The 23428-nt window shown below is 42.0% G+C and overlaps 1 protein-coding gene across 2 annotated transcripts in view; it reads right to left on the bottom strand.

Annotated features, from left to right (window-relative positions):
• LOC113405365 (uncharacterized protein KIAA1958-like) overlaps positions 1–23428 on the bottom strand; it is a 103936-nt gene that overhangs the window by 30362 nt on the left and 50146 nt on the right. The window lies entirely within an intron of this gene.

Here is a 23428-nt window from a genome sequence, read left to right as displayed (position 1 = left end):
AAGGAAAAAAAATCAATTTCACAAAGATCATTGGAAAACATTATTACATACCTGTCTCATGTTTGAAAAGCCAACTTCAGTTTCACAAATGATGTTACTAGAGTATGGCAAAAAAACAATCAAAATGAGCTCCTCCTGTCACTGGCGCACACTTGGGCGCATGGAGATTTGTGGAAAAGTCTGGGACTAGAGGCAAGTCTGCATTTTCGAACAAATGTGAGATAGAAAACTTGTAGATTGATTCCACTGCTGTGCGCAGGGGCCCAATTCGAGTAGCTAAACCCATTCTGAATTGCTTCATTTGTGAAACCAGAGGTTGTACTGGTTCCAATTAAAAAACAAAACAAAAACTAAAGCATTATATTTATTCCATTAAAAAGTATCTTTAATGAGATGCATTTTCGAGGACTAAATAAATATAGACAGAAATGTACAGAACAGTATTATAACACAACACACCCAAACACAAAGGGTTTGCAAATAACCATACTACAGTGCAATGCATAGTTTACAAGCAGGGCCGGCCCTAGACCAAATGGCACCCCAGGCGAGGACCATCTTTGGCGCTCCCCACCCCCCATCTGTTAAACTTTTGAATACCTTATTTTTTATTGCATTGGTAGCCCATTTCGCGACTTTGATGCACAATTTGCATGCATGATTTATCCCGGTCATATAAGACGATAAATTTGCACACTAGGATATGTAAATCTGTATTTATTCATGCACAGTACCCTGAGCCCAGCACCCCAGGCAGTCGCCTGGGTCACCTGCCCCTAAATCCACCCCTGTTTACAAGTGTACAGATATGAAAGATATAAAATATTTCATCTTTAGGGGACAGAGAAGAAAAACATCAGTAGCTCCCAAGACAGCACTCCACAAATTCACTTAGACTTAAGATCACCTACACAATGAGGTTTCTTCTTGAGAGTGGAACCATTTCTCCTTGAGGAACTGACCTTTCTTTCATGTTGGAAACCTTGGCAGAAGATCAAAATCTGGAAACAATTTTATGCTGGTCTACAAGGATATTTTTATAGGCCTTTGTGATCAGTGACAAATCAAACCACAGTTGTTAATCAGAGTTCAAGCCATCACTAAAGATAACTTTTGTTGAGCTACTAATTTTCTTGCTGATCATGGCATTAAAAGCATAAAAAGGAAAATGGTCCTTACATTTAAATTACATGTGATATTGAAAGACTATTTTCTTTACATGTGCAAACTACCCATCTATACAAGATTGTAATTTAGAAGCACAAAAGGTGGAATGGTCTCTTCAGGTATATGACAATGCTTAATGGTATTAGAAAATGATCAACAACAAACACGAAGAGGCAATATTTCAGTGACAAGCACAAAGAATTAGCTATGCTCTGTTGTAGTTAAAGGAACTCGGTTCTGACGTTTTTCCAATTAACAAGCAGAAATGATTCAGGCCTTTTTTATATGTCATTAAAAAAACACTACATACAATTTCATTGTGTTTTGCCCTTTGCGGGTCACCTTTAAAAGTGTCCTTATTTATAACCGCAGATAGGTCCCGGCATTTGCATTTCAGTGAGAACACAGTAACACCTAGCGACCAGCTGGATTTATCCAATTTACATATTACAAATGTTATACAAGGCAATGTGCACTACCCACTCTTCCTGTTTAAATCAGGCCAAAATAACATCAGGCCAATTAACTCACCCATGTTTGGTGGGTGATGCTCACAAATTCACTTTCGTCTGCTAGCCCTCAAACACTGGCATCATCCACATTTTAAAGCGTTTTGGAGGATAAATCGGATTTTTCAGTTGGCCTGAAGCTACATATCGTCTGGACCTCAATTCTGGGCACTAGGAGGAGCTGGAACTGGCCATTTCCCCAGATTAGATTAGAAGAGTCCGTTCTCTCATGAAAAACAATCCCAGCACCTCCAGTCCCCCCTCCTGTTAGCCCTGTGAATGGTTCTCACTCTCAGCCCTGCCTGCAGAAGGGAAAGAAGCCCAGGTGCCCTGACGGCACTGTGACATACCATAACAATGATATTCAGGGTTGCTCTCCAGTCACCCCAGATCCCCTGCTCATTGCAGTGAATTGCAGGAGGAAGAGGAAATCTGTGAAATTTAAAGAGGAGACAGGACCAAAGGCCAAACAATGTACTGGATGCCTGTCCTCTTTGATTGCTATTTATCACTTTCGTTTTCTTCCTGAAAAGTTGACAGGTATGTAATTTGGATGTCAGATGTTTAAGTCTGACAAGGTGTCATATTTACATTTTTCTTTTGATCATTGTGACAAAGATGAAATGTTTCTAATATACACGTAATTCACGAGAACTAGTGAGTCTCCAAGGACTCAACATGGATGCATCTTGAGATATCTATTCAACTCCAGTATTTCATCTATTGTTCAGATAAACATAGGAGTTATATTGTCCTATATTCACTTATCAAGACAAAGAAAAAAGCATAATACAGTCACCATACTGTTTATCGTCTGATGCATGTTTCCAAGAGTAATTAGGATCAAAACAGAAGTTCTGCAAAAATGCTGCTCCATATTTATTTTCCATTAATTACTTCCATATTGAAAATTGCTTAGTTTACAAGTAACTATGTTTTTTTTCCCTAATAGCCAGCAAAACATGATGACTTTAGTATCTGAAAATCCAACTGTAGTCTATCTACTTTCAACCTCATCATCACCAACAATAAGGATCTGGAATCAGAAATCAGCTGGCACTTCTGCTGATGATGAATAAAAATGAACTGTTTTTCAACAGCTGCATTACTTTTGCACTACTGGCATTAGTAAAACTTTCTTTATGGAGGGGGGGAAGAGGGAGGTCAGGGAACTAAACAGACATGATTTGAAAGAGACACAAGTCTAAATCCTGCCCTTGCTGTCACCGTAAAGGGTTCCGTTATCACATCCTTCCATTTTGGTGTATGTACAGTATGGCCTTATTGGGGTATTAAAGCCTTGATTCAACAAAGCACATGAGTATCCCACTGACTCATGTGCTTCAGTGCTTTGCTGAATCAGGGTCTAAGAGCAGAATGATCCTTTCTCCCTGTGTAACTGAAATAGGTCATCTCTGCTGTCTAGGTGATGATGGACAGCATGTATAGAGCCTCAGCATATGACAAAACCAGCTTTTGCCCATGTCTGAAGATCATCTCCCTTGAGGCTCCTGTGGGGCACTGAGTGTTCTCATTAACTCTGGGGGGAGCAGAGAGAGGTCAGCCCCACATAGGAGGTGCTCGGGATCTTGTAGGTTCAGTCCCTAATCCACTTGAGTGCTGCTGCTTAATTCTGTCCTGGAATGAGAGTCTCACTCCTGCTCTGACCCCTATACACTGGGCCAGTGCAGTGTAAAGGGGCCCTAAAAGCCCTGGTTCCAGCCGGGGGAAGATTCCCCCAGGATGGTTACTGGAGAACACAGACATAAGGCTACTCTTCGAGGACCCCCATCAAAAGCTGCAGAGCAGGGGGTGTGCCAGGGTGCGTCTGGGAGCAGAAGGCTGTGTCAACGACAGATGGGGCTCCAGAGATTTCAGACAGGGCTGCCTAAATTATCCTGGGGGCCTCTCCAGCCCCCAGAGCAACCCAAGATTGGGAAGGTGCATTCCTCCAGAGTAGACAACTAGTATTGGCAGCCCCATTTTATGGATAGAGAAACTGAAGCACGGAGAGATTAAGTGACTTGCCCAAAGTCACGCAGAAGGGCCAGGAACAGAACCCATATCAGATCTCCTGGTCCCAATCTTGCTTCTTAACCACAAGGTCAGGCATTCAGTGGAACCTGCCCATGGGATGTTGATCCCCATGCAGGATAAGTGGAATTGTAAGGGTCTAGGACTGCAAACATCCCCTTTGAAGCACATGCCAGCTGTCAAACGAACACTGCTGAATCAGGTTTCTGCAGTGAACATGCGACTAAAAAGTAACAGCTCTGTTTTGAAGAGTAACCACAATATTGATGTTGATATAAAAGAACCCCCCGTATACCACAATGGAGACTAACCTGGATCAATGCCTGGGAGAAATCCTTTTATTCTGGTAGGGTACAGTGTTGAAATAAAGAGCTGATGCTGTCTAAAGCATGGGAACAAACATTTACTTCAGTACAGCAACCACCATTTATAAGTCATCAGTATTTTGACTGGCAGCCCACATTTCCACCCCCACCCTCAGACACACTTTTAAAATACTGCTTCTGTATACATAGCACATACAACGGCTTCCTGTTAAATATGCCATAAATCATCACTTGTTAAAGGATGGCTTGTCACAACACAGGAGCAACACACAGTCACTCATCTTTTCTGAACTTGTGAAGATAAATTTCATATCTGCAAGTCAGCTGTTCTAAATCCTCTGTGCTTTAAAGATGCCTGGTAGTTACTATTAACTATTAACAAATCAGTGCCTTCACTAGCTTCTGATTAATTATTTCAGCGGTCTGGCGTGTCACTTTGCATGGGAGGCAGGGACTTTTAAACATAATGGGGCAGGTGCTCCACTGGTGTAAATCAGCAGAGATTCATGGTAGTCAGCAGATTTACATCAGCTGAGAGTCCGGCGAAATGGGCCTGATTTGCCACTGTATTACTCTGATTTTATGCCGATGTAACTGTGGTGAATCATGCCCATTACGTTAAAACGCCGCACCTCCACTGGCGTAAGCCAGGGGTAATGCCGTGCAGAATCACACCGTAGAGCTATAATTCTGACACAACCCAACAGAGATTTCAAACAGCAACCTGTATTCTACAAGAGTTGGAAGGCGGCAAATAATTCTGTTTCTATTTTCCCTGGCCTCATTAAAATCTTAACTCCCCCCATCTCACCTATAGGAAATGAGGAAGAAGGGAAGGTTTAAAAAAAAAGTTAATGTAGCCACAAAGAAGCGTACAGGCCTTATATAATAAGGATCTGACACTTAGGAGTGCTGGTAAGGAACTGGAGTTCATTTCCTGGTCTCAGACATATGATCTGGGTCAGGGGGACAAAGGTCTACATCCCTGTCCAAGGAGAGCGGTCAATATCCACTGATCCCGGTGCCTAATGTTACTCTTAACTGAGTAACTACAGGTTCCTGTCATAGTCCCCCTTGTCTCGCTTTTCCCCTTTTCCTGTCCATATCCCGCCCTTGCTGTGTCATGCTGAATTTGCATTATGCACTCTGCTGAGCCGGGTTTTTCTGAAGTCCTAGCAAATTATTTTGCTGCTTGATAGAAAGAAAAAAAAATAAAAACATATATAGCATTGATACGCTCTTGTGTATTCTCAGGCCAGAACCCGGCTTGTAACAACCTGAAACACTGCGGGTTCCATTCAGTACAGAGCTCGGACCAGTTTTTTTCTGAGAACCTAGGCTACTCAAACTGTACTCGACCGAGTTTGCTGGCAGCACTAGTTAATAAAATAGCTTTGAAACAAATAAAACTGTCCATACTGATCTATGCAGTCCCACTTTACTATAGTATTGAAGCATCTTGCGTTGTTTAATGTATTTATGCTCACAACACCCCTCAAGGTGGGGAAATACTATTCTCCTTTTACAGAAGGGAAACTGAGGCACAAAGAGACTAAGGGACAGATCCTCAAAGATATTTAGGCATCTAACAACCTTTGTGGATCTGGGCCTAAGTGACTTGCCCAAAGTCACACAGAAAGTCTCTGGTGGTGCAGGAACTGAACGCAGATCTTCTGATTCCCAGACAAGTAACTTAACAACCAGATCATCCTTCCTCACTAAACTACAGCTGTGTTTAACTCAGTTGTAACTACCATGGTTCGGATTTTTTCTATTCTGATTGCAGTACGGATAAGGCCTAACACTAACAATTGAATTACAAATTGAGGGTTGTTTTTATTTCAGCATGAAAAGTCATTGGGTAACACTGAATAACACAGCTGCATTTAAACTCTTCTGCAGTTATACACAAAGGAAACAAATATTTGCTTTAGTTAGACTCAGATGCTGGTTTCTTTAAGGTTCAAAAGCATTCGGTTTATAACATTACTGAGAGTCACCAGATGGAGCTACTACAGGGAGTCTCAAATTCAGTTTAACTGAACCTATAGACAATTAGATCTTGGCAGAAATATGATGCTAGTTGTGATGTGGTTTTCTTATAAGCTGCACGTGTCACCAGTCAAAGGGAATGTCTATACTGCAAGGGAAGGTCTGATTGCAGTGGGGTGACCAGATATCCTGATTTTATAGGGACAGCCCTGATCTTCAGGGCTGTGTCTTATATAGGTGCCTATTACCACCTGTTCCAAATTTTCACACTTGCTATCTGGTCACCCTAGATCGCAGCACAGGTAGGCATCCCTGTGATCGCTTTAATCTACAGTAGTGAAGATGCGGTGGGACGGGCTTCAGCACAGACTAGCAACCAAAATACAAGCCCACTAGGGAGCTGGGGCACATACTCAAGTTGTTAGCCTGTCCTGAAGCCCATGCCACTACGTCTACACTACTATTGTTACCTTGGCTAGCTAGGTTAAAGCTAGCCTGGGTATGCCTGTCCGCATTGCAATTACACATTCATTTGCAGCGTACACGTATCCAAAGTTTGTTCACGGCCCAATTCTCTCTCTGATTAGAACAGATTCTTAAGTGCAAACCTACTGCCTACAGAATATTTTAATACAAGCGAACAAAAACGTGCCCTGGTGTCAAAAACATGCCAGTGTGGTGCTAAGTGCTCACAACTCCGTGCTGAAAACACAACACACAGCACCTTGCAGGCTTCGTGCCTAGCACTACAATACAGTTATTCTAGAGACTTGCTCACAGTAAATGCTAATGTTACATTGACAGGCAAGGCCATACCCAGAATACAAGCAACTTTTATGATCACGGAATTCAGAAGACAGCAATCTGGCTCTTCGTTCTGTCCTAGAAATAACGTTGGAAAGTCACTCTCTCTTCTCAGTGTTGTAAAGATGGGAAACCACCTCTTCCCAGACTCAGAGGTCTCATTGATAAATCGTGCCTGAGACTATGCAGGACCACTCCAAGAGTAAGAGAGCCCATAACAACAGACAGCACAGCACTTGTAGAACGATATTTCTAGCATTTTTATTCCCTCGCTATCTGTTCAGAATTGACTTTGCTTGGCAGCTCCTCCTCCGCCCACATACACACACACACGAAGTGCAGAAGGGCTTCAGTTGCAAAATATATATTTATCGGTTTTGACATATAACAACTGCTGAACTCTGCAGAATCAAAGGAATAACACAGTGGCTAAGGATCACTTTTAAGAAAAAAACCCCACACCAGACATTTTGCTTGAATTTTTACCCTAGTCATTTATATTGCCATGGAATTCTGCCTATCAGTTAAACTTCCCTCCTCTAAACACCACAATGCTTAGGCCAAAGACTCTATATTTTAAGATTTTCATCAAGTGCTTTCAATTGCATGTAAAATCTCTAAGATTGCTAATATTTCTTACTTAAAACCCATTTGCACATGCTCTTAAGGTTTTCTGGTCAACACAAATTACATTTATGATCAATTAACTTCCCCAAAATTACAAGTGAAATATTTCATGAGTCCAAAATTAAGACATATTCAGATTTCCTTGAAGAAAAGTGAATGCAGATTCCAAGTAAATGAGCACAAGAATATTTGTAACCCGATATCTCAGTAAAGTAAGAGTTTCTAAAATAAACGTTAGTTATCTGTCCACTTTTTACAGGATGTACATCTGAACAGATGTTAAGGCAGGCTCTAGTTTTAGTTTGGTTTTTCAGCATGTATTCTTTTCTCCCACTTTTACCACAATCAGGGCCGGCCCTAGACCAGATAACACCCCAGGCGAGGAGCATCTTCGGCACACCCCTGCCCCACCCAGTTTGTTAAACTTTTGAACACCTCATTTTTTATTGCATTTGGAGCCCATTTCACAACTTTGATGCACAATTTGCATGCATGATTCATCCCTGTCATATAAGATGAATAATTTGCACGCTAGGATCTGTAAATCTATATTTATTCATGCACAACACCCCGAGCCTGGCACTTCCCAAGACAGGCACCCCTGGCAGTTGCCTGGGTCACTTGCCCTAAATCCAGACCTGACCACCAGATCCTTTAAAGATATGGGGTAAAATCCTGGCCCCATTGAAATCAATGGCAAACCTGCCATTGACTTTAATGGGGCCAGGATTTCACCCATGAATGCTACAAACTTTGAAGCCCAACTCTACAAGGCTCTGAGTTCTCTGAACTCCCTCAGAACCTTACAGGATCAGGCCCAGAAACAGTAAGTGCAACTGATACATAGTTGGTCACATCCTCAGCTGGTGTGAATTGGCTTCCGTGGAGCTTTGCAGATGTACACCAGCTGAGAATCTGGCCCTGGCTGTTTAGTTATTTAGAAGAAAACAACCTACCTCAAATTAAAATTAAACAGACACTTTCCTCACCCCCCCTTCCTGACCCATCCTTCTTTTATTTATTTAGGAGATTGGTGCTTCTTTTCAATATTTGCAACACTTGAGTAGCAACCTCGGAATGCAGGGCCTGAAACGTACTTTCAAAGTTTTTGGTTGTTTTTATTTTATTTTGTTTTAAGTGTAACCTTAACATTGACACTTCTGGCTGTCTGATTTGGAGGCTGTTTGTTTGTGTGTTTGGGTTGGTGTTTTTTAACTACAACGTTATTTTACATTGTTTCCCACTTAAGCTACTGAAACCTATTTACAGCCTTAGCTCTGTGTCATGAAGTTTTTGTCTGCGAATACCTAATTTTTTTTAAACCTCAACTGCTGTGTGATGCATTGGTGTGCATCACTGGCCTGGGAAGATGGAATGCACTATTTCTGCATTGGTAAGGTATTCACATGGAGCAAACCGCCACAGGAGCCCTTGTGAGGTTTATATGCTTTGTATGAGTGCCTACTGTGTCTCCGCATGTTAGTTATAACCCCTGCAGGATTCTTGGCAGTAGTTCATAGAAATACTTGGACCCCTTTATGATCTATGAGAATCTTTAGACCATCTAAGATCTATGAACATGGATCTATGTTTCACAGCATACAAACAGAGAAGTTAGATACAACACATAAAATATTCTGGCTGGAAGGTTGCAATACAACACTACTTTTATTCTTAGAAACCAGGATGATAACATACAGTAACCAAAATCAGAAAGAGACAAAGCAGGTTGCTCCCTAAGGCAGAGAGGCACAACTCACCCCTGCCTTGCTCTAGGCTGGCTCTTTCTATACTGAGGTCCACAACCGGCGGCACGCGGGCTGATTTTTAGTGGCACGCTGCTGCCAGCCGGGGTCCCGGACGCCGGCCCCGCTCAACCCGCTGCTGGCCTGGATTATGGAACCCCAGACCAGCAGTGGGCTGAGCTGCTCAGCCCACTGCTGGTCTGGGGTTCCGGCCACTGGCCCCTTGCCAGCCGGGGTCCTGGCCGCCGGCCCCACTCTGCCCGCTGCCGGTCTGGGGTTCCGTCTGCCGCCCGCACTGCCGGTCTGGCACATGAAACCTTTTACTGGCATGCGACACCTTAAATTAATGAAGACTTGGCACACTACTTCTCAAAGGTTGCCGACCCCTGTTCTATACTGTCTTCTTTCTCTGACACCCAGATCCCATGCTTCATTACAGAGCCCCTTTAGCCTATGATCTGGACCAGGAATCTCCTCCTGCCCACCCGCACCTTCACACACACTTAAAGTAATAGTTTGCAATTCCTTCTCAGTACATCATAAGGATCCAATCCCACAAAGACTATGAACATATTTAATTTCAAGCACATGAAGTTAAGTTCAAAGTATGTGCATATGTCTTTACAGGATCAGGCCCTCAGTCACATATGCTTGGCCAGCTTCAAAAACAAGTTTCAAATGCCTGCAACCTATGACTGAGGAGATCTATAACCCCATATACTCTTCTGGCTCAGCTACAGATTTCCTAAATCTCTGCCAATACAATTTGCAGATTATATGAATTCCACTGACTTCTCATTGGTTTGGATCACACATCCCCCAAACCCTCCCTCCTTAACCCAGCAAACTACACCCAAAAACATTTCTCCTCAGGGAGGACAATATAATAACCCACATCTGAACTTTTCTGGCCAAGCTGTTTTTGAGCTATATGAAAACTGATTATTCAAACCGTGGTACCTGATCTTGACTAAGCCTTATTCAATCACCTCCAACTTTAGCAAAAAGTGCTCTTCTGTCAAAGGAGCACACATGAAAAAATTCAGGAAGATTAGATTAATTCTAGGCATGGTATGTGTCAAAATAGGTTTATATTGTAAAGCTACCATGTAAATATCAACTGTGGAGAGAATATAATCTTTCCATAATTTCTGACTAGAAATAGTCAAATGTAGAGCTCTCTTTCCTGAAACAGATGCTTTAAATTGAAAATGTAGATTTTAAAGTAAAGTATAGAGCAGGAGACAATTTTAGCAAACGTAATTTTGTTGGTGTTAATATTAAGTATAGAAAACATACTCCCTTTTTGCCCACGACTTTGTATTAATGACTTGGTATAGGTGACCTTTCATGTCAATTACTATATAGTAACGTATTAGCTTTGTGGATTATTTGGCTGAGGAAAATCAGAACAACGTGTCAGTGACCATGTAATTTACCCTGGGAACTAGAGGTCGGATGATACATCATAGAAGTGATGCATTCCAAGAGGACTTGGCTAGCTAGTACCAATCCAGGAAAGGCATTACACACAACCCTCCCACAGAATTTCCACCTTTCTCCCCAGTGAGGCCCCAATTGAGCAAAGCATAGGTCCCAATTCAGGAAACACTTAACCACATGCTTAAAATGCATTGGAATCAATGGAACTTAAGTGTGTGCTTAATGTTGCACTTAACATGGGTGACTTGCTGAGTCAGGACCACAGTCAATATCATCCATGTACGGTATTGAATGTATTCTGAGCTAGTAGAAGAGAGAAAAGCAGAAAACAGCTCAGAACGAAGGCGGACAAAGAAAAACATGACGTTCGGGGAGACAAAGAAAAACGTTAGGACGCTCTTAGAAATGCCTCCTTTGTTGAATTACATATATTTTTAATTAATCTGGGGGCAGAAGGAAAAACACAAAATACAAAAGCTCCTGGGCTATAAATAAAACCATGGCCCGTATTTTCCACAACGCCTCAGCCTCAACATTTGTGTCAGTGTATCTGCACACTTGGAAAGTGAGATTTGCAAACAGAACTTATGAATGCAAACTGCGGAGCTAGATGCCTATCTACCTGGATGACTCATGCAAAATCGCAAGCACAAATTTATATGCCAGGTTTGAAAATGTGGCCCTCCATGGTTCATGCCAAAAACAATCTCAAGCCCGATGGTATTTGGGTCCACTAGAGATGTTACGCTACAGGCAAGGCTACCAATACTACTCTTTCCTAGATGGCGAGCGCGCAGGGGCAGGAACTCTCTTTGTGTTATTTCTTTGTACAGTGCCTAAAATACAAAAAGGAACCTTAATCCCAGTTTGTGCCCTCTAGAAATTACCACAATGATAATAATGATAATATAGTATGTTGTGATCATATTGATTAAGATTAAGAGTTACCGAAGATGCCTTTTTGGGTGCCTGTTTTGCTGTGGATCATATCAGATAAATAATACACAGTATTTATTCCCCTCAGAGGCGAGGAGGAAAGGGGCAGAGAACAGGAGAAACATGTACCCCCTAACCTTTTAGTCTCCTCTTTATAGAATCATCAAAATGTAGGGCGGGAAGGGACCTCATGAAGCCATCTAGTCCAGCCCCCTGCACTGAAGCAGGACCAAATAAACCTAGCCCACCCCTGACAGGTGTTTCTCTCATCTGTTCTTAAAAACCTCCAATAATAGGGATTCCACAACCTCTCTTGGAAGCCTATTCCAGTTCCTAACTATCCTTATAGTTAAAAATGTTTCCTAACATCTAACCGAAATCTCTCTTGCTGCACATTAAGCCCCTTACTTTTTGTCCTACCATCAGGGGACATGGAGAACAATTGATCACAGTCCTCTTTATAGCAGCCCTTTGAAGACTGTAATCGGTCCCCCCATAGTCATCTTTTCTCAAGACTAAACATGCCCAGTTTTTTTAACCTTTCCTCGTTAATCAGGTTCTCTAAACCTTTTATCATTATTCTTGCTCCAATGTGTCTATACCTTTCTTAAAGTGCACGCCCAGAACTGGACCCAGTTCTCCAGCTGAGGCCTCACCAGTGCTGAGTAAAGCAGGAGAATTATGTCCCATGTCTTACATATGACACTCCTGTTAATACACTCCAGGATGATATTAGCCTTTTTTGCAACTGCATCACATTGTTAGCTCATCTTCAATTTGTGATCCACTATAACCCTCAGATCCTTTTCTGCCATACTACTGCCTAGCCAGTAATTCCCCGTTTTATAACTGGGCATTTGATTTTTCCTTCCTTAGTGAAGTACCTTTGCGTTTGTCTTTATGGAATTCCATTCAGTTGATTTCAGACCAATTCTACAATTTGTCACGGTCATTTTGAATCCTAATCCTGCCCACCAAAGTGCTTGCAATCCTCCCAGTTTGGTGTCATCTGCAAATTTTATAAGCACGCTCTCCACTCCATTATCCAAGTCATTAATGAAAATATTGAATAACAGAACCTTGGGGGACCCAACTAGATACATCCTGCCAGTTTGACAGCAAACCCTTGATTACTACTCTTTAAGTACGATCTTTCAACCAGTTGTGCACCCACCTTATAGTATCATCATCTAGACCACAATTTCCTAGTTTGCTAATGAGACTGTCATGTGGCACTGTATCAAAATCCTTACTAAAGTCTAGATATATCACATCTACAGCTTCCCCTACCCTCATCTACTAGGCTAGTAACCCTTTCAAAGAAGGAAAGTAGGTTGGTTTGGCAGGATTTATTCTCGACAAATCCATGTTAGCTATTACCTATCACCCTATTATCCTTGATTGTTTAATAATTTGTTCCAGTAGCTTTCCAGGAATCAAAGTTAGGCTGACTGATCTCTAGTTCCCACTCAATACTGCTAGAGGATTAACACATTCCCATGTGTGGCCCCCCAATTATTTTTTTTAATGTGGTTGCCCCACAGAAGGGCCACAGTGTTGTACTAGGGCGCTTAGATGCCTTTATTTTAATGAGCACATTGGCGATACCAATGCACTTGATCTCAAAGGGGAGAGCCACGTTCACAGAGCACAATTTGCCTGTTCTTGATTTAAATGCACTCCAGCCAGCAGATAAGAAACAGAGTTAGAAAATGCAGCGAGAAAATGAACAAAAAGGATGTAAAAACAAGGGAAACAATGAAGAGGTAAATGAAAAACAGATGAGGATCCTTGTCATTTGAAATCTAATTGTATGTCACAGCTTTGGAATGAGACACTAACTAGGGCAGCAAACAGAGAAACAAAGAAAAGAAAAAGAAGTATGTAATAAATATTTTATTACATTAATCATAATAAGCTGCACTTTAGTCTTGGCCAAAGCATATTCTTAAATCAACTTTAGAATATGATTGCAATTTCAGGCTTAGGAGCATGAAGCCCACATGACTGTAATTAATGCAATAAATCATGCTGGGGAACTTTCTACAAAAACCTGACAGTGCTTAGTTGATATATTGCTTATTAGAGACTGCAGACATTTTCTCCCTCACATACACCCCGTTTTATTATACTGCCAATGGTAGTGAATCAAAGGTACCCTTTTCTGATCTGTCTGAACTATCTACTGCAGGTGTAATACATAACGTGTAGTGAGCTCTGGCCATCACCCTCGGATAACACAAAACGTGGTGCCATGGTTCCCAGAGAAGCTCGTTTAAACACTCTTTCCCCCTTTGATTTAGTGTAGTAATAGACCTCACACCGCCTTATTAAAGAATCTGTGCTTTTATTTCTAAGATTCTAGCTGGGCAGAGTGACTGGCTTAAACAATTTACCTTTCCTTTCCTGACTGTACATTATCCCATATGAATGGAGCAAATTATGCAGAACAAGAACGCAATATCCAAAGGCTTCACAATTTACAATGCAGTAGGACTATTTTTAATGGACATTTACCAACTGAATTTCCTTTCTTTCTGTCAGGTTACATACCTACATACATGCCCTTTAATTATGTCTAGCATCCAGCTGTTTACAAGATTCTTTGTAAGGTAGAAAATCTTTACAAAAAGTAAAATATTACACTTAACACAGCAAATAATTTTCAAAGGTTCATTTTTTCTTTCCATCTTTAGATTCACATTTAAACCCACTTTATTTTAGCTGCATTGGTTTCACATTAAGCTGAAGTTTCCAGTTTGCCATAGAGTCTGTTTAAATATGTTCAGGATTTTCAAATCTTTTCCTCTCTAATAGTGTGTGCGTATGCCCATGGAGCTCAGGATACTGTTATCTCTCTGCCATAATTATACAGTGGAGTTTTTGCTGTTAGTTTTGTTTTGTTATTTCCATAAAAATAATTTGTTATTCTCCAATAGCATATGAATAATCTGTACCACTGCTACTGAATGAATTCAGAGCAGACACTACATTGACTAATTCCTGCAAGGGCTAAGATGGGCTACAGTTTTATGTACATAATTATGGATGCATGGTTTATGTATATATTTACGGCTATCCTACTTTGTGCTAACGTAAGTTATTCAGATTTATTTAAGAACCACATTAGTGCGTGGTGTGTTGGGCACATTATTTGTCCCTTCACTTGACAGCTAGCAGAAACCAAGAGACTGGAAGAGGGAGGCAGTAAAAAGCGATACAGAGAGAGAAAATTAGTGAAAAGCAAAACAGACAACAGCATATGGCTGAACAACTGGAGTTGGAATGCTAATAATAATTTTCCTGTCCCTTAATTTGTTTCCTGAGGTCTAGTCAGCCACACAGGGCAAGTCCCAAAGAATTGGCAGGATGAGTGCTGAGTGGACATTTGCATTTCGGAAGAATCAGTGAGAGGGGAAAAGACCCATAAGGCGGCACATACATGAATGAAGGCATGAGCACACTACACTCAGGGGAAGATTGCCCAGATTAACGGACAGGAGAGACAATTACACCCATTCACATAAGAAAATGTCCTAATTTATGTAGTTCCTCCATCTATCAGGCCTTAATGGCCACAATATGAGGGCAATAAATAGATAAATAGATTTGGTGAGGGCCAGAATGGGATAAGAAAAAGAATAAAACAATCTAGGGCAAAGATAATTGGGACACAAGTATATCCAGATTTTTCAAAGGTTAGATCTATTGATACCATCACACCCTGAGTGTAATGTTTGGCACAAAACCAAATTAAGATTTGCATTACAGATGGGTGATCTAGTTCAGAACAGATATGCATTGGAATTCTCCCATCTCCGAATGTTTCTGAACACAAACATACTTTTAGCCAAGTTTCTCCACCAAACAAGGCAGCAGCCCCCTTTTTCCCTTTCTCTGAGCTTTCCGGTAAAATCCAACTGAAAATCTGACTATACATTGAATACATTTACTGTAGGCTTTAGATTAACAATAACATTTTTAAGTTCAACTTTCATGATAGAGTACTTGTATTAGGTGAATTGAAAAATACTATTTCTTTTATTTTTTACAGTGCAGATATTTGTAATAAAAAAAATATAAAGTGAGTACTGTACACTTTGTATTCTGTGTTGTAATTAAAATCAATATATTTGAAAATGTAGAAAAAAACCATCCAAAATATTTAAATATTATTCTATTATTGTTTAATCGTGTGATTAATCATGATTAATTTTTTTAATCGCTTGACAACCCTAATTAGAAAATACAGATGTGTTTCATTACATCAAATCCAAACAATATTCACTTTGTGAAAAGCGTAACCACCTAGACATAGCACACGGGGGGGGGGATTAGCAAAAGTTCTCAGCATTGGCATAACTCTGCAGTCAACAGCAAAACTCCCACTGGAGAAGAGTTAGGCCATCACTAAGCACTTCTGAAAGTCCCATCCTAGCTTCCTTAGTGACTGCATAATTCCATAGTCTTGCTTTCTCCCTCCTCTTTTCTATCCCCGATTTTATGCTGTTATCTCCTCCTGTCAAGAGTCTTAATTTAGATTGCAGTCTGCCTTTATTCATTCTTTGAAGTGCCACGCGTGCCTATGGTGCTTTAGTAATCACAATATTATTATTAATTTGCATTACTTTAGCGCCTAAGAGCTTCAGTCATGGACCGGGATCCCACTGTGCGAAGTGCTGTACAAACACAGAACAAAATAATTACACACGTACATAGATATTTTGGCAAATTAATGGTTAAGTATTACCCCAATGGTTATATGTTTAGCTTGAAGGGTTGTTTTCATCATGCATACGTAGTTACTGAAAAACAATAGCAGAATACAGTGTTATTGTTAATCTAAAGCCTACAATAAGTTTATTCAATGTATAGGCATATATACTTCTCTCATTGCATGTGCCCTACTGTTATTAATGTGAATGGGAGTCATAGGTGCATGCTGAGAGTAACATGTAGCCAACACACTTACCGGCCTCAAGCTAATTAAACACAGAATCTTTTACCTGCAGGTCAGTGGTTCTAATCCAGCCCAGCTCATTAGTTATCAAAAGTCATTCTCTTAGATCAGCTGTTCGGTGGTTCATGCAATAGGCCTGAAGCTCAAATGCATTTAAGCAGAGCCAAGAGCTCAAAGTCCGCCCTATTTGCAAACCTCAGTCCCCGCTCTCGAAAATCTTGTGAGCATAGTTTTGAGCCCATTTGGGCAGCTGCCCCCCGCAAACTCCACTTAGCTGCTCCCATCAGACCCAGAAGCCTCGCCCCTGCAGAATGTTCCAAGTGGACTTTTGAGTTCAATTTCCACTGGTAATTATCTCTATTATATACCCTGTGTAAATAGCAGCATTTTGAAAGGTTTGCTGTATGTTTTTCTCAAAAATGAATAGAATGTTCTATTACAAGATAGTTCATTTTAAAAATCTAGAACTATTAAAATATTTCAATATGGTCATAGTGTAGTTGGTAGGGAAAATAATTTTTACTTCAACCATTTCCGTAAAATTGCAACAAATAGAAAAAAAGAGCGTAAATATTCAACAGAACGGTAGGAATAAGATTACGTTACTCAAAATGGGCTTTGCATTTAGATTTAAACCATGCCACTTTGGATCCAACTTTTTATGCCACTGTAGCGTTTCAAGTGTAGACAAGCCCTTAGTCCCAGATTCAGGAAAGCACTTGAGCGCATGTTCAACTTTAAGCACATACTTAAGATCCACTCCTTCCTAAACAGGGTGGATTTAAGCATGTATTTAAGTGCTTTCCTGAACTAGGGCCTTGGTGACCTATGAGGGTTAAATATAAATAGCCAAATCTTGGTCTTACCAAAGTCAATGGCAAAACTTGCGCTGATTTCAATGGGACCAGGATTTGACATAAAATGGGTATCTTATTTATCAAAACATGAAGATACAATACTGCCACTCTAAGGCGACTAATTGCTGTATACCTTCTTATGGGAGATTCTGTGCTGGGCCTCTCCCTCACAGCCCAGGAGAGGAGGGGGGATAAGGCAGCTTTAAGCCACCTTTGCGTTCTCCCAATCCCTGGCTGTTTCAGGGGCTGGAGAGGCCTCCAGTATAACTTAGACAGCCCGGGGGGCTGGATCCCTGCTCTGACACACCTCTCCTGACACCAGTCTTGCTCCTGGGCTTGTGGGGGGGTGGTCCATAAAGGGTAGCCTTATGGTTGTCTTCTGCAGTGTCTGCACTGGAAGAATCCCTCCCCTGGCCAGAAATAGGGCTTTTATTGCCCCCTTTCTGCCGCTGTAGTCCTATTATCCAGCATAAAGAGGCCAGAGCAAGGATCTCACCTGCAGGGTCTATTTTATTTAATTTCATTACTTCTCCCTGTGGCTTTAAATTGACAGTGTCCTCTATTAAATATACATACTCTCCTCTGAGGCTTGAATGGCATTGTGAGGCAACTCCTACTAATCAAGGGCAGCTTCCAAACAAAGATATAAGGTACAAAAATATAAAAATGAACACATGATATATTGCAAAGAAATGGAGACATACACGCTAATAAATTAGGCCCTACATGCAAAGCTTAACATTCATTACCATCTATCGAGAAAGTAATAACCCTAATGGGTACAGAGATGCTAATTTCTGTAAGTAGGCCAAAAGATATGATAGAATCGTATCTTGGAAAATTGCTACTAATTAATGTAAGGTACCAGGGTAATTTCACATATGGCATCTGAGACTCCAGTATCCACACAAAGGAAATAAGAAAACAGCGTCTGTTCTTTTCAAGAATAGAAAGAATATTTGAACATCATGTCTTTGTGATATTCATTAGAGAAGACAGCAAATATTTCAAGATGAATGTTAAAAGCAAATGAGCTGTGTCATGTAAATCCCATTTAATATTATGGGACATTGGTGCAATCATAGTGATTGCATGTGCATAGCAGGTGCACAATTATGTGCTAAGTTGTGCATGTACAATTGCATGCCTGACTTTTTAAAAGTCGGGTCCCATGTGTCAGTCATCCAGGGGAGACTCCTTTCTCCAGGAGGGGACAAACTGACTATGATCAATGTGTCCCCTGAGATCATTTTTTGAGTCAATTTTTATAAACACATGGCAAATTTCACGCCCTGAAAGGGCGTAGTGCTAGCTGTCCATGTCACGTCAATTTAGGCACTATGCAGCCACTGCTGTTGCAGAAATAACTAGATACGTTCATGGAGGATAGGTCCATCAATGGCTATTAGCCAGGATGGGCAGGGATGGTGTCCCTAGCCTGTTTGCCAGAAGCTGGGAATGAGTGACAGGGGATGGATCACTTGATGATTACCTGTTCTGTTCATTCCCTCTGGGGTGCCTGGCACTGGCCACTGTCAGAGGACAGGATACTGGGCTAGATGGACCATCGGTCTGACCCAGTAGGGCCGTTCTTCTGTTCTTAACCCCTACCCCTTGAAATAAAAAGGGAGCTGCCTCTGTAACTAACAGACTAATGGAGTTTCCATGAGCCATCAGCCACAAAGGTTGCTTTCTGGTGAACACAACACTAATGTACTTAGGATTTTGGAAGAAATCGTGCTTGGTTGCCTAGCCTGAGTGGCTGCCCGTGGTGCTGTGGCTACATTGCTAGTTTTAATGCGATAGCTCAATCAAAGCTAGTGCATGTACATCTACCCAAGCTAGAAATTACACCGGCAGTGGCAGTGTGGGCACACACCCCGAGGTGAAATCCTGGCTGCACTGAAGTCAATAGTAAATTTGCCACTGAGTTCAATATGGTCAGGATTTTACACTTACTCTTAACATTTCAAGACATCATACTGTAAAACATGCCGATGTTAATGCTTATTTATGAGGCTCTCTCAGCTACCCATGTCTCTCAACTTACAGATGAACTGCAAAGCAACAACAAAAATAAATTGATTTTGCCCTTTACTGACCCATTGTGATGTTAGTAACAATCTCCATACCTATTTTCTGCTTGGTTTTGTTCATTTGAATGGTCAGGTTCTCACTTCTCGCTCTTTTCTGAAGGGTCCCGGCAAGATCTTTTGGGGACCTGAACAGGGATGTCACAAGGCCATAACCTGAGCTGCAGCTCTCTCTCCTCACAAAGGAGAAAAGAGGCGGCATCTGACAGAACAAGCAGGAGAAAACAAAAGATTTGGTGAAGAGAGTTCACGAGTCTGACTTTATAATGGAGCAATTACGGAAACAAACACTTCAATTTGTTTCTGCCTTGCAGCTCACCTGTAATGCTCCAGACAACAGCTCATCTCTATTCAGAAATACTCTTAAGCACGTGCTTAACATGAAGCGTGCTTTATTGAACAAGGATGGACTTACGCACATGCTTAAATGCTTTGCTGAATTGGGGCCTCAATAAAAAATTGCACCAGAGGTGATTAAAAAAAAATCTGCTACCAGGTTTCTTGGGAGTGTTGTGTGTTCCCAAACTAATTTTAAAAACATATATTTTCTCTCTTCAGCAAATCTTTTTCTTGTTAGTGCCTACACCTAGAAAACAATGTACTCTTGGCAATGGGTAGAATTCCATTTTATTTTATATGTGGATTTTGGCATCATTGCAAGGGCACAAACAGGGAGACGGGATACAGCAAGCTTCCTAACAAGTGAAGTAATGAATATAAAAGGGAAACGGAAGTATTGGCAGGTCACTGTGCCCTGGCTTTGTAGAACAGCCCTTGTAAAAGTGGCATTCTCTCGTCACTGAGAAAGGTGGAAGCACAGTCCCCTGGGACTCCGTTGCTGTTGAAAGTGTTAGGATTCAACAAAACCAGACAACTCTCTGATACACACATATACCAAAGTATGGGCCTGCTCCAAAACCCACAGACATCAGTGCGAGTCCTTCCATTGATGTCAATGGGCTTTGGGTCAGGCCCTATTTGCAATTCCTATTTTAAGGTAGATGAGGCCAGCCTTAAGTGGACAAGCAAAGCAAGTGCCTGCTAGGCATCCCAGCCAGGCTTGTTGCCTCACTTGTCTTGTCCACCCCATCTGCTCCACTGACAGCGAACCTCACAACCAGATCCCTCCCATCCTCTCTCTAGCTTTGGGCACCACAATTCCTAAGACCAGGGTAGCCCCAGTGTTAAGTGGAACAACAGCAAAAACTGAGCACTATCCGAAAGCATCACATTGAATAGAAAGTGACCTCTCACCCCACAAAACAAATAAATAAATGTCCAGCCCAGACATGCTGGCTCTTGCCAGTGTTTTCTCCTGTGTTTTCAATGGATCTGGAATTCATATGAGTCTTGTTGTCTTCCTGCGTGTATCAGTATCGTTAAAGACTTGGCATGTTCCTAGCAATAACATTTGTTAGATAACCTTTTGCAGAGCTGGCAGAGAGAGAGAGCGAGAGCGCGCACACAAATTGGTTTATACGGGTTCTGCAAAAATGGTTGCTTTCTACTACTCCTCTTCTCCTGTTTTTATCCCCCCCCCCTTTTCTTTTTTCATTTGTGCCAGAGTGGGGGTATTTTTTGAGTTTACGTTAGGTGTCATTGCTACAAAATTTGTTGAAACGGCCCATTTTCCTTTCAGACATTCTCACACTGTCTCATTTGACATTTTATGTGCTGTTGTTTTTTCATCTGAAAACCTCTGTTTAAAAATTCATTTAAAAGATTCTCAGCACTATGAATCTGTGTTTAAAACAATTCTCCTTAGAACCCAGAGAACATTCCCCAGGAGACAGTCACCATTTTGAAGTTGAACTGAAAATATGTTTTAAGAAAATAAATGCAAAAACTGTTGAAGACCACACATAATGCAGGGAATTCTAGGAGGGTGTAGGGGCATAGATTCAACTCCCTTCCCCCTTCCAGGCAGAGAACCCTCATAAGCTATAATAGTAGCTACTGATATTATAGCAGAATTCTTGGCCTCTGGATCTGTGTAATTGCGATTCCATGGTCCCAGCACATCTCCAAGCTGCTGTTTCCCCTTGCTTACATGCCAGCGCACTTGAGGTCTGAGCAGGGTGTGAAGACACCACTGTATGTTTATATGTTGCAGTATATTATACAGCCACTAGATGTCTCTGCTGTACAGCATTCCAAACAGGGTGTGGTCTATGGTAAACCGAGGCCTGGTCTACACTATGAGTTTAGGTCGAATTTAGCAGCGTTAAATCGAATTAACCCTGCACCTGTCCACACAACGAAGTCATTTACTTCAACATAAAGGGCTCTTAAAATCGATTTCTGTACTCCTCTCCGACAAGGGGAGTAGCGCCGAAATCGACATTGCCAGTTCGAATTAGGGTTAGTGTGGATGAAATTCGACGGTATTGGCCTCCGGGAGCTATCCCACAGTGCACCATCGTGACCGCTCTGGACAGCAATCTGAACTCGGATGCATTGGCCAGGTAGACAGGAAAAGCCCTGGGAACTTTTGAATTTCATTTTCTGTTTGCCCAGCGTGGAGAGCACAGGTGATCACGCAGAGCTCATCAGCACAGGTAACCATGCAGTCCGAGAATCGAAAAAGAGCACCAGCATGGACCGTATGGGAGGTACTGAATCTGATCACTATATGGGGAGAGGATTCCGTGCTAGCAGAACTACGTTCCAAAAGACGAAATGCCAAAACATTTGAGAAAATCTCCAAAGGCATGATGGAGAGAGGCCACAACAGGGACTCATATCAGTGCCGCGTGAAAGTTAAGGAGCTCAGACAAGCGTACCAGAAAACCAAAGAAGCAAACGGAAGGTTCGGGGCAGAGCCGCAGACATGCCGCTTCTACGCTGAGCTGCATGCAATTCTAGGGGGGGCCGCCACCACTACCCCACCCCTGACCGTGGATTCCGAGGAGGGGGTACTGTCAGCCATGCCTGAGGATTCTGCGGACGGGGAAGATGAGGAGGAGGAGGAGGAGGAGGAGGACGAGCTTGCGGAGAGCACACAGCACTCCGTTCTCCCCAACAGCCAGGATCTTTTTCTCAGCCTGACTGAAGTACCCTCCCAAGGCAGTATCCCAGACCATGAAGCCATGGAAGGGGCCTCTGGTGAGTGTACCTTTGTAAATATAAAACATGGTTTAAAAGTAAGCGTGTTTAATGATTAATTTGCCCTGAGGACTTGGGATGCATTCGCGGTCAGTACAGCTACTGGAAAAGTCTGTTAATGTATCTGGGGATGGAGCGGAAATCCTCCAGGGACATCTCCATGAAGCTTTCCCCAAGTTCCACAGCCTCCTCACCCAGACATATAAGAACGCGGGGGGGGGGGAGGCTCCGTGCACCCTGCCACTCCACCCCAGTGGACAGCCCAAGCAAAAGGCTGTCATTATTCTGAACTTTTGAAGTGGCCTTTTCCTTCCCTCCTCCCAAACCCCACCCGGGCTACCTCATCTGTTCTCTCCCTCTTTTTATAATCAATTAACAAATAATACATGATTTTTAAATGATAGTGACTTTATTTCCTTTGAAAGCAAGCTGTGATCGAAGGGGGAGGGTGGGTTGCTTACAGGGAATGAGTCAATCAAGGGGGCGGGTTTTCATCAAGGAGAAACAAACAGAACTTTCACACCGTAGCCTGGCCAGTCATGAAACTGGTTTTCAAAGGTTCTCTGATGCGCAGCGCTTCCTGGTGTGCTTTTCTAATCGCCCTGGTGTCTGGCTGCACGTAATCAGTGGCCAGGCGATTTGCCTCAACCTCCCATCCCGCCATAAAGGTCTCCCCACTACTCTCACAGAGATTTGGAGCACACAGCAAGCAGCAAAAACAATGGGAATATTGGTTGGCTGAGGTCCGAGCGAGTCAGTAAAGTGCGCCAGCGACCCTTTAAACGTCCAAATGCACATTCCACCACCATTCTGCACTTGCTCAGCCTGTA

Source organism: Terrapene carolina, unplaced genomic scaffold, assembly GCF_002925995.2.
Source record: "Terrapene carolina triunguis isolate 2854851 unplaced genomic scaffold, T_m_triunguis-2.0 Scaffold35098, whole genome shotgun sequence".
NCBI classification, from domain to species: Eukaryota; Metazoa; Chordata; order Testudines; family Emydidae; genus Terrapene; species Terrapene triunguis.
This window is presented reverse-complemented; position numbering and strand designations above follow the sequence as displayed.